This window comes from Haliotis asinina, chromosome 11, assembly GCF_037392515.1.
Source record: "Haliotis asinina isolate JCU_RB_2024 chromosome 11, JCU_Hal_asi_v2, whole genome shotgun sequence".
NCBI classification, from domain to species: Eukaryota; Metazoa; Mollusca; class Gastropoda; order Lepetellida; family Haliotidae; genus Haliotis; species Haliotis asinina.
In genome coordinates this window covers 12,770,501-12,783,134 of record NC_090290.1, presented here as the reverse complement: position 1 = coordinate 12,783,134, position 12,634 = coordinate 12,770,501, and the positions used below count along the sequence as shown (strand labels likewise).

Below are 12,634 nucleotides of genomic sequence, written 5' to 3'. Positions count from 1 at the left end.
TCGTCCGACGTATCCTTTCACACGTAAGTAAGGGTAACCCGTGAAGACTATTGGCCTTCAGTAACCCATGTTTGTTGCAAGAGACGACGTAGGGCGGCATGACCTGGTTGACAAGTCACAAGTCATTCATCTGTTCTCTACTGCGGAGATCGATGCTCATGCTGTTGAGTGGTCCAGACTTTGTGTGTGGCGTAAAACTAAAGTCACTCATGTGCAAGTTCGGATCTATTTGGCGTGATAACACTATTCGTGTAACCTGCGACCTAGTCCACCAGACTCCCCAGGAATGAATCTTCTTCTTCTTCTTCCAAGTATTTTTATTTCCATTTATATTTATTGGTGTTTATTTCCAACTCCCTGTCATTGATACTGCACATTGTTATCAATCCAACAATCGTTGACAGAAAATACATACATGAATAATTCATGACTACAACACAAGAACGCCCTATCATCTGGAGGATGTGGTCATGAACCTTGAACGACTGATAACGCTCTACTATCTTTATGGAAGATATAATCTATTCACAAAACATAAAACTTCAGCTTTCGCGATCCAGGACAACCACAGCAGAGAAGCAGCGACTAATCGCCTCACACAAGTGTATTTCCCACGTTTGGGCTATTCTGCTCAAGTTGCTGTATTTCCATACCGAGATCCCCATACAAGCCGCCTGACATGCGTTGAACTTTGCTATCAGAGGATTCACTACTTCAGAACTGTGTTCAGTATAAAGCAGGATCGCTGCATCTCAGGTATGACTCATCTGAATAGAATGCCTTTGTGAATGGATAGCTGTTGTGTGCTTATTTCAAGGTAATACATGATACCTCTGAACATTTCAAAATGTTAAAATGTGATTTGAATGCTTAGTCATAAGGCTTGAATTTTTAGCAAAAATGCTCTTGCAAAATAACACTTAGACCCTTAGTACATGTATTATGACATCTGTACTTGTGGAACATGTGATGACTAATGACTGGAGGTTTACAGGAATTGGTTGGTTCTTCGACTGTCTACTTCGCCGATAATACCACGTACCAGTTCCGTGTACTATAGCAAAAGGGATAAACATTTTAACGTGAAGACAGCTAAGGATCTTTTTTATTTACCACTATAAATTCCTATTTAATTCTTGTTTTGTTCATGTTTGTTTTGTTTTTTTTTCTAAACAACTGATTTCATTGATGAGCTCTGATTACTGTGTTTCGTAGATAGATGGTAGTTTAGATCAGTAACTGTTACCCTCAACGGAGGTTCAAGTATTGTAAATTATTGTCCTCCTGAGTGGGTACTTTAAAAGTTAAAATTAAGATTACCAGCTTTTTAAACGTAGAATTTTCGTTCTTATAAAATCCGGCTATTTTTTTTCTTACAATCGCCATCGGCTAAATGGATTGGTGCGAATGCAACTAGGGTCTATGCAAGTAGAAAAAGGCACTGTAAGCCCCCATGGTCCCTAGAATGGTATTGCCTGTTTTTATATTGTCTTGCCATGTATGGTTCAAATATTTTAAATTTCATTACTAGTTTTAAAACATACATATCTGTGAGAGTGTCATTAGTTTATGTCATTCGTTGACAGGTTTCTTTACTTTACCTATAGTTATTATAACTTTATAACTTTTATATACTAACAATATGGTTGAAATCCCTCCGATATGACATTCAACTCATTTCTAACTCACTCACTCCAGTTCCGTGTACTACTGGCTAAATGATCGTTAATCGGATATATCGTAAACGGGAAAGATTATTGATTATTATCGATTTGAAACTTGTGTTATGGTCAGGGAATTTTGTTACAGTTAATAATTTGCCGTAAGAAATCCATCTATAAACCAGCAAAACACTGACAAGTCTGAAATATTCAATAACATGTATTGAGCAGACAAGAGCAAGGTGCAGAGGTTTTAGTACAATGCAAGTCAAATCTAAAGTAACAGGTCACAAATATAATCTCAAGTCACCAAAGTCTTGATTTTCGTTTAAATTTTATATAACAAGCGGGTTATCTTGTAGGTCGAACGTTGGCGAAGTGGCAGACAGACATAGATAGGCCGAATGATGACAAAATACCAGTATAACTCTGGAGTCCGTGTGCGTGTGTGTCCCGTCAACACCACAACCAGCCTTATATCAGTGTTTGAAATGGCGTCTGCCCGGCGGCCCGCTGCTTGCTAGTTACATGGCGGGCTTACAAGTTTATTTTATAGACGGCCCTGTGCGCCAATGCATTTTCCAAGGGTATATGTTTGACAATGTCATTGACTACGGGAAATATTACGAAAGTAATTTACAATCGTGGTGACTAGATGATGTCTGCTTAGTTCATGACCAATCAACTTTTAACTTCCTCAGATCAATTTTAACCTCCCCATTTCTCTAACACTAAATGTGACTGGTCTAGAGAATGCTTTCAGCCAATGAATAATGTCGTTCTTTTCTGATGGCTATGACACTAAATGAATTAACAGTGACCACTTTTGCAAGTTTGCCTTTACCACATGTAATTCATTCATTACTTTCTTTTAACACCATATCTCAATTTCCTATATTTAATACAGGGCTGGTTACATGTTAACAGGGACGGCAACATTTTTAAGGTATCAGCCCTGTGGGCTTCCTGTCTTTTTGTAGAAGTGTCATACACTGCTTATATATACATAGTCACTGATTCTTGTGCATTCCAGCGAAGTATCGAAGCTTCGCGATCGGCCTCCTGTTTTCGAACAGTCAAATGCACCAAAGGGAGGCAACTCTAAAGTGCTAACTTAAAAGGCGTGCCGCTAAAGCACTAATACCGATGGTACGAAATGTGACCTATCATAACTATCACTTAATCAATAAGAATACAATTAGAGGACTCACAGAAATATTCCAAACATGTCACTACGCCCGCGTCATGTGAAATATATTATATTCTTTTAAACATTTTTGGCATGTTTGCTCAAAGTTGCGTCTCCGCTATCGATCGATGATCAATATATTCGACCTCTATTATATGTATTGTTAGCCAGCTCAATAACTTAAACATGCTTGACAATCAAACATCCTGACAGATAAATCACAGAAACTCCTATCAGAATAATAATAACATAATAATGATAAGTTTTGTAATGCGCTAATCTCCACCCAAAACAGCAGTGCTTAAAGTACTAACACACTGATTACTATTATTACCCCCGATAACCCAAGCTGCCTGTTAGGCGCAAGAAGATTATAGACAGGCAGACAGACAGGCAGACAGACAGATTGTTTATCTGAGTCTTACCTCACATTTGGAAATACAGGAACATAAAAGCTATAATACAGAATAAAAGTTGAGAATGGGGACTATGATTTACGGACATACAACTTCTTTTATTCAGTGAGAGCGACATTTCGACATAGATACTAATGTCGTTGTCAAGCAAATGGTACAAGGACATTAGTATCTATGTCCAAGCGTCGCACTCACTGAATAAAAGAAGTTGTATATCCTTAAATCATAGTCCTTATTCTTCATCCACTCAACTTCTAGAATGCCTGTATGAAAAAAGAGAATAAAAGTGAGCAACCGGCTTATGGTTATGAGAGACTATTATAACTTTACCAAACATACATGTAAATCACAAAAGCCTGTCACGGCGGACAAAAAAAGCAGAATATCACAGACATGAAAAATAAAACAAGTATTTATCTTTAGAACTGGATGTCAGATTAGGACAGTACACGTAAAACGGGCTATGGATCGCTATCAACAAAAAGGTAGATCACCACGAAGGACCATGGGGACTTACAGTATCTTTGCTACCTGCATGGACCCTAGCTGGATATATACCATCCAGTCAGCTGCTGTGGGAAAATTAAGCCATAACATAACAAAAATGTTGAAGTTTGAAATGCACAAAGTCCCATGTCATTTCAAACCGGCTACCCATCTGCTGCTGGGTGAACAAAGACAGTATAGGGCCAACTCACTTGCTTACCACAATGATGACGATGCAATGTAAAAAAATAAAACAGGCTATATATCACAACGTCTAGAGTTAGATCACCATGCTACGGACCATGGGGATTTACAGCACTCCTGCTTCCTGCATAGATCGTAGCTGGTTTACACCATCCCTTCAGCTGTTAGCAATGTAGATAAATCTATACGTACATAGACACATATGCTACGATTAAAGCCATGTGGCAGGCCTAGGGGAGTCCGCCAATCGCTACCAAACAATCGCTGACATTGAGTCGTAAAGGATCCAGTCTTTTCAACGACATGCAAAACGTAATGGGATTTCTCGCAATGAAACACAAAGTATTCTAACTAGTCCTGCCAGCGTTTTAAGAGGCCCTATTCAATTACCGTCAACTTGGATGAATTGCTGCGACTCACGTGACATCAAACACTTTATGGTGCTGTTGTGTGTGACTGGGGGCTGAGACAACATTGCGTTCGTTCCGTGTGAGCGAATAGGACGTCTAGGATTGGGACTACCACCATCCATTCAATCGGGTCACGTCATATTACTTCGTCTTAACGTTTGGTAACTAGCTGTATTTCCTACTTGTGTTGCCTTTAGAGATCTGAAGGAGTCGGTGACGTTTGGCCGCTGTAGATTACCCACATATTGAAAGGTGAGCAGCCTCTGTTTAATGAATCCTCTTAAAGCAAGCATAGTCACCATTTGTGGCAAGCATGGGTACCGAAGGCCCATTCTATTCCAGATTCGCTTGTAAGGAAACAATTGCCGTAAAGCATGTCCTGCTAAACGGCATTGTTTGTTTTTTTCCATTACACGTGATAAATATTTTAGTGTCTAAACAATTAGGGATCTTTTGTTGTAATGTTGATTCTTTTAATATGTTCAAGGACAAATGTTAACTGTCAGTAATCTTAATTCATGCTCAAGGAGAGCAACAACACTGGATTCGAACCAACAGGCTACTGATCGTTCGAAGTCCATACAAATTACCACAATCTGTTAAAAAATGCAACTCAGCTATATGTGTACTACATAGATCAATAGATATTAATTATTGGATAACATATTTCAGATTCAAACCGGTGAAGGAGCTTATGAGTAAATTCTGTTTGATTTGAAACAATGCTAAGAACTGAGTGGTATATTATTATTACCTGTGATTTTTTCTGTCCGTTGCCATTGACGGTGGTTGAGTAACATAAAAGTATTGTTCCCCTAAAATGGTACGCAAGACCAAGTCATTCAAAATATTTTCCTACCTACCTGTATTTGAACTGCGTAACATTTGTTTCAGTTTGATATCTGGCTACACTTGCACCAATAACCTGTAACTAAAGGAATTAAGGTATAAATCCTGTCTACGACCAATTTCAAACTATTTTCTGATATATTGCTAGTTATTATTCCGCCATTTGACAGCCGTCTGACGTATTGTATTAGAAAATGTTCCAATAATAAAATGGCTTAAATATTGGCTTGGCTATTACTCTCTCCCATGCTATTTGTAACTACATTCCTCCATGCAAACAAGGTACTTGCAGTAGATGTGTATCGTTTACCTGTCTACCCACTTTCACGAATAGGTATTGAAACTGGTGCGTCTTTTTCATCATTCCCACAGCCTAAGTTGTACAATTTAATGCTAGTAATTTTAACCCTAGTGGTGGCATTTTGTATGGAGGTTGAACGATCCGTAGCGTTTTGGTTCGAATCCAATGTTGTTGCTCCCCTTTAGCATGAATTAAGATTTACTGACAGTTAATATTTGTCCTTCAAGTAAACCCAAAATGTACCGATATAATGAATTAACATAGAGATTTTAACTTTGTATGAGTGATAATTGTTGAGGTGGTGCACTCCCTGACGAGGTATAAGTATCTTTATGCACTGTGAAATCATAACTCTTTGTTGCTGATGTCTAACCAGCTAGAACATGCTTGTAACTAATGAAGCTTATTGCTGGAGCTTATTACTTCCTGACATAGTACGTATATCCATGTTTTTACATTGCGAAAGAATTAACTCTTTGTTGCTGATGTTTAACCAACTTGGACAGGCTTGTAACGCACAGTCTGCTGTTGGACTGGTGCACTCTCTAACTTTGTATACCTATATTTTTACACTTTGAAGTTAGTAGCTCTTTGTTGCTGATGTTTGAGCAGTTCAAACATGTTTGCAACCCATGGAGTTTGCAGCCGGAGTTGTGCACTCCCTGACTTGGGAGACCTGTGTTTTTACAGTTTGAAGTTAGTATCTCTTTGTTGCTGATGTATGACCACTTCAAACATGTTTGCAACCCATGGAGTTTGTAGCGGGAGTTGTGCACTTCCTGACTTTGTAAACTTATGTTTTTCACACTTTGTAATTATTGTCTTCTTTGCTCATGCATAACTAGATTGAACCCATGGAGTTTGCTGTTAGAGTCATGTACTCTGTGTCCTTATAGTTACATACTTTCAATATGTGTAACCCTCTTTGGCAACGTGTAACCAGTGTGTATAACTTTCTGTAATGAATGAAATGATTAAAAACTAATTTGAGTGCTTAGAGCGTTAGAAGGTCGATACCCAAAGATCAACTATTAGCTCGTTGTAATTCATACTCACAAGTATCAGAAGTATTAAAGGCCGGGCGGGGGCGGGACAACTTAGGAATGGCCAGCGAGTCCTAACTTGACACACAGAAGGGAGCAAGCTACATGTACAAAGACATATTTTATATCATTAGGAAGATCTCGAGTAGATGAACACGAAAAGTTCATGTGCCAGTGTCTTCACGTGTTCATAAATTCACAAACTGGCTCTGAAAATGTATTTCTGCAGATATTTCTGACAGAATTTTTGTTTTCTACAGAAAGCTCTGGCGAAATTATTTTTTCTGCAGAAATTTCTGGCAGACATTTTTTTTCCTTCAGACATTTCTGGCAGAATTTTTTTATTTCCCTACCAGAATTATCTTAATTTGACAAAATTAGAGACTATAATTAATGATACTCCTGCGTGAGTGGTAGTTTCATGTTTATTCCAAGTAATAAGCACTTAGCGTGATCAACTGATCTGATATTTTTGTTTGGCTACCAGAATTATCTTAGCTGAATAAGATTAAACACCATCGTTATATAATTTTATACAGACCTTCTTTAAATGATGCCGTTTTCCCCTGTTTAAAGCCTATTAGTACCAGACAACCGAGTATTTTACAGTGAGAATTTCAACGTATTTCATCAGAGCTTTTACAATTATGCATCATTCCCATCCGTTTCACAGTTGTAAATTCTTAGTGGATTTCCAATCCCATTAAGCCTACAATGTTTTTGTATGCGATATGGGTTGAAGGCGAATGGAGACGAAACCGGACATATACTTCATACGTACAATAATAACAATGTAAGACATGTTAGCCATAATTTGAATTCATCAACATGCCCGAAAAGACCAGCGTACCAGATGAGATGATAAAGAATACCTATGCGACAATGCATCAGTGATCAAAGTGACAACACCCGCGAAAATGTAATTGCTTCGTTGAAACAATGATTTGTGCCGAAGTGGCCACCGAGTTTTCACACCTGTTAATTGGTCGTTCATCAGGTTGTCTCCCTAAGCGGTCATCATTCCGTTTCGGTTGTCCTTGAGTGGACACCGCGGTTAATAATTGCGCAATCCAGAGAGCGGTCACTCGGGGAATACACCGAAAGAATGCCAGTTGGTGCTGCATGAACAATAGACGTTTTATAGAGTATATCCAGTACGTATTGTCGGTTCAAGGTCACATGCAACACAAAACAGTTATCAAAAATTCAAATTAAAGTTACAAAGTTGAAAATAATGCGATTAAAAAAAACCACGTAATCGGAGTTCAAACGCTTTCCCAGTGCTGTGGGGGAAAGTGGTTTCACCACCCATATCACATGTGCAGTGATTAGTTTAAACCTGGAAGCCAACTCGTATAAACACAAGTGATGTTTGCAAGATTATCGTTGCGGTCGAAGTGGGAGAACAAGAGATGTTTCTTGTGGCTACAAGCATCTTGGGTCGGCAGTAATAAATCATGTTTTTAAAAAGATGTGTGGTATTAGAAATGCTATTTTCACTGTTCAGCCTGAAAACTGAAATGTTTTAAATCATGTGTATGGAAACATAGAAAAATATTTTGATTATGACAAGCAGTCTCTGTCACAGACAAAACGCAATGTCTGTTTATTGTCACCTGTCACTCTGCTTGTTTGCTGATGACAATATGCAATACTCAACTTCAATCATTGACCAGCTTAACACCTATCAGACTATACACCATAAACAAACTACATTGATTTATGGCTCGCGCACCTGGGGTCTGTCTCTGTCACATTATGTAATTACACAGACAGGCAGGTGCGATTCCTGTACACATGACATGTTATTACGTCTGTGGGTTGCAAACAAACTACCTCCATTTTTCCCGGATGACTGGGTCGGACGGAACTGGGTGCAAACTCAGATTGTCAGTTTCAAGTTCTGTATGTACAAAACCCAACATTTCAATATATAATATTAATGGATAACAACTTCTTCTATTGTATATGCTTAGAAGTGGATGGGTGAATCATAATGATTGGAATATTTACAAACAGTTTAACACTGTATTTTGTACGAATCCACGAGTGACTAACATAAGTCTTTCTATTCCTGTTTGAAAAACATGCAACTGATAATATGACGACGGTACACTAGAACACTGATATAAACTGTCATCATCACAGACACATTCATACAGTTTAACACTTCAACCACTGGCCTTTGTCACGAAAACACGTCCATCAACTTATCTCACTAGCTTCTGTCATGATGAGATGATAATTAACTCACTGGGGTCTTGGTGAAAAAGGGTAGCAATAACAAATATAAACGGGATATTGTACCACGTGAGTCATTCTTGAATGGGATTTTGTCCAAAGAATTTTTTTGTTATGGGATTTTGTCCGTCCCGCAATGAGACGGCTGACAGTAACATGTTACTCCGCAGGTCTTTTTAACCATCACCGATGTAATGGCAACTTAATCCTCGGTTCACAACTCAAGCACGGCGCAAGACTTTCATTTTTTTTTCAACTTACGTTAAGACTGTAAGACACGCATACGCGGTATCGTGTTATATTAATAATAACTTCGTGTTAACTGCATGTAGCAACGTTTCTGTGTAGGTTCTTACACCATGTTCAAGGTAACAGTGACAACAAGCAAGTGATTAGAATTATTGAATGTTGTGACAAACATCATGTACTTGAATAACAAGGAGTAGATAACTGGATCAGGCCAGGTGGGAACTGAAAACAGCAAACAGCGCAGCCATGACGAAAATAATCAGGAGGTATTAAGTTGTAAAAACAGTAGTAAACGAACAGGTGCTGATTGATAAAGTCTGCCTCATCTGTCCTCTTTGCCAAGAAGTACTCCTGAAACAGTGTATGGAATAGGTCTAACACAGAACTCAACCAAAACATCTAATGGCATAATGATACGAATTGTTCAAATTCCTCATACCGGTCTTGGGGGTATTAACATCATCACCATCCTTTTTATTACCTGAAGTTTACAAATGCATGCAAAACATCATGAGGATACTTTATATTCACAGAAGTGTACATACTGCCTATTTCAGTTTCCTGCTGATCAATCAGATATTCGTATTCTGATGCAAAAATACCCCAAGCCCAGCAATTCAGATCATAAATTCATGTGTCATAAATTATCTGATACAGGTGAAAGGACGGTCTAATACACACTCTTCCAAATATTTAGCCTTTTAAATGTATTTACACAGAATGGTATTTGTCTAGATAGTTTTGTCACTATGATTGTACTATCAAGAACACATCATCTAAAGAAAGTCCGTAATAAGGCATCCAAAGATAGACACAATTTTGTTAAATTAAGATAATTCTGGTAGTGAAATAAAAACATTCTGCCAGAAATTTCTGCAGTAAAAACATCTCTGCCAGAAATTTCTGCAGAAAGAAAAAAAATCGCCAGAAATTTCTGTAGAAAAAAAATTCTGCCAGAAATTTCTGCAGAAATGCATTTTCAGAGCCAATTTTGTGAGCTTATTACCTCGTGGACACACTGGCACATGAACTTTTCGTGTTCATCTGCTAGAGATCTTTCCAATGATATAAAATATGTCTTTGTAGCTTGATTCCTTCTGTGCGTCAAGTTAGGACTCGCTGGCCATTCCTAAGTTGTCCCGCCCGGCCTTATTACCATCTCGTTCTACTGGGTCAACAGAGGTACGTTATTAATTCACTTGCGTACCACGTACCATGCTCCGTGTACCACCATAATTGTTCAGGGGTCAAATGTTTCGTTACAATGCCTCATAATTCCTGAACGATCTCGGACCTTCTGCACGGTACGCTTGTCATTGAATAACGATGTTAACAGTCGCCATAAACCCTGCCCGACAAGAATCTATATTATCGATAGTGTGTGGTGGCTGATAAAAAGCAGTTTCGATTTGTCGACACATCAAAGATGTTGCCTCGCCGTATTAGTCTGTAAGTTCTTCCTTTTATGGACCCGTGAAGAACAGAGCAACCCCTGCTTGTTGTAAGAGACGACTAACAAGATCAGGTGGTCAGGGTCGCTGACCTGCAGCTGGTTGACACTTGTCATCGTATTCCATTTGGATAGCTTGATGTTTAGGATGCTGATCACTGGAATGTCTGGTTCAGATTTAGGCATTTTCAGACCACAGCTGGAATATTGCTGAGAGCAGCGTTAAACAAAACCAAAAAAACTGACGTCAACAAGCGACTTGAACAAGTCGAGAAGCTCGCTGACGTCATTAGACTTCCGGTTTCAATGATATATCAAGTCACGTGACCGAAGACATCTCTTACAGTGCAATTTGACATGCATAGGTCATCAATAACCAAATGTATGCATGACATCACAGGTCAAGTTTAAGGGCATTCTACTGTCACATTGCACAAAATGCAATTCATTCACTGAGCCTTAACGAAGTTGAATCAATGCCTAGTAACGAATGCTCATATATGGAAGTCCTTTACTGCGTTCGGCATTTGCACGGGCTATTCAATGAAAGCTTGCCCTCAGAGAGTCACGCAGAATGGAATGTAAGCTGTTGATTTGTCGTATTCCATCAGGGCAAAAAATGGCATTCAAGAGACTGTGCATCGCAGTATATTTAAATGTTCAAACTTTTGCTTAAATACAAGGCCGTGTCGCAGCAATTGTCTCCATTACTCGCTATAAGACGTAAAGCTCGCCACTGTGCGTAATGGGTTCCTGTATGGCTCAGTTCTGCGTCAAATATGCTGTGCTAAATAATTTAATCCTTTATACTTGTGTACAAACACATTTCAGTCATCATGTAATCCTCAGTGTTTAATAAGTTAATCCTTTACACATTTGTACAAATACATTTCTGCAGTGTATGAAATAGCGTTTGCCCGGCGGCCCGCTGCTTGCTAGTTACATGACGGACTGACAACTTTATCTTATAGCCGGCCCTGTGCGCTGATAATATATTTTCCAAGGGTATATATTTGACAATGTCATTCACTACGGGAAATACCACGAAAATAATTTATAAATGTGGTAACTAGACGATGTCTGTATCGTTCATGATCAATCAAGCTGTAACTTCCACAGATCTGACTACCCATTTATGTAAAAAGTAAATGTTACTGGTCTAGAGAATGCTTTCAGCCAATGAATAATTTCGTTCTTTTCTGATGTAAGTGACACTAAATGAATTAACAGTGACCATCAAGTCATGGTTATATTACGTTTGCTTTTGCACATGTTTACGTTTACCTCACTACAAGTGATTCTTTAATTACTTTCTTTTAACACCATATCTCACTTTCCTACATTTTATGCAGGACTGGTTACATGTTAACAGGGCCGGCAACATTCTTTAGGGTTTTATACGCTGATTTCTGTCATAACGCAATAGTCTGTTTTGCGTCAACACATTGTGTTTAATAAGTTAATCCTTTACATATTTGTACAAACACATTTCTGCCATCGCTTAATACGATATTTAATATTTACATCATAAACTGAAATTTTAAATTGTCTGATAACATGAAAACATTGTCCTGTTACAACTGAAGAAACAATGATACAAATTGGGAACTGGTGAAGAAAGGTATTCATGCTGGGGAGAAGTTATTTTCATACTCATGAACTGATTTCTCAATGAACCCAAGCGGCCTGAAGGGAATAAACGAATGCTTCAGATCCTGTAATCCCACACTTGTGTTTAACCACCATGGAGGTTACTGCCACTTGTCTAGGCTGTGACAAGAGACATCAGAAGCAGGTACATCAATCAATACAAAACTTATCTCCTCCTCCTACGGATAAGAAACTTCCTCTTCCTGTGGATAAACACCTCCTCCTCCTGGGGAAAGGCATCAGCAGTAAAATATTCCTTTCATTGGCATAATTGTCGGAACCACTGGATGTTGAAAGTCGGTGCATACCTTCAACATGTTACAATATGGAATAATTCAACCTCTGCCAGACTGTATTGTGTGTTGTTAGAGCGTGTGGCAACCTCTTTACCTTTAATTACCCTAAGTATGCCTTACAGTCTCAAAGATGAAAATTACTTCGATTACCACAACAAGATCATGATGATATTGGATGATTTGTTTTAT

The 12,634-nt window shown here is 38.5% G+C and overlaps 1 protein-coding gene across 6 annotated transcripts in view; it reads left to right on the top strand.

Annotated features, from left to right (window-relative positions):
* The first annotated feature begins 585 nt into the window (after nt 1-585).
* Nucleotides 586-12,634, top strand: part of LOC137256244 (sodium-dependent dopamine transporter-like) — a 36,865-nt gene continuing 24,816 nt past the window's right edge. For 2 of the 6 annotated variants that reach the window (XM_067793970.1, XM_067793972.1), the window contains exon 1: nt 4,385-4,618. The gene's annotated coding sequence lies outside the window, so the exon portion shown is untranslated. Of the gene's footprint in view, nt 757-4,369; nt 4,619-12,634 lie in introns of those variants that run through there. The other 4 variants (XM_067793969.1, XM_067793974.1, XM_067793968.1 and 1 more) reach the window with 4 other exon arrangements.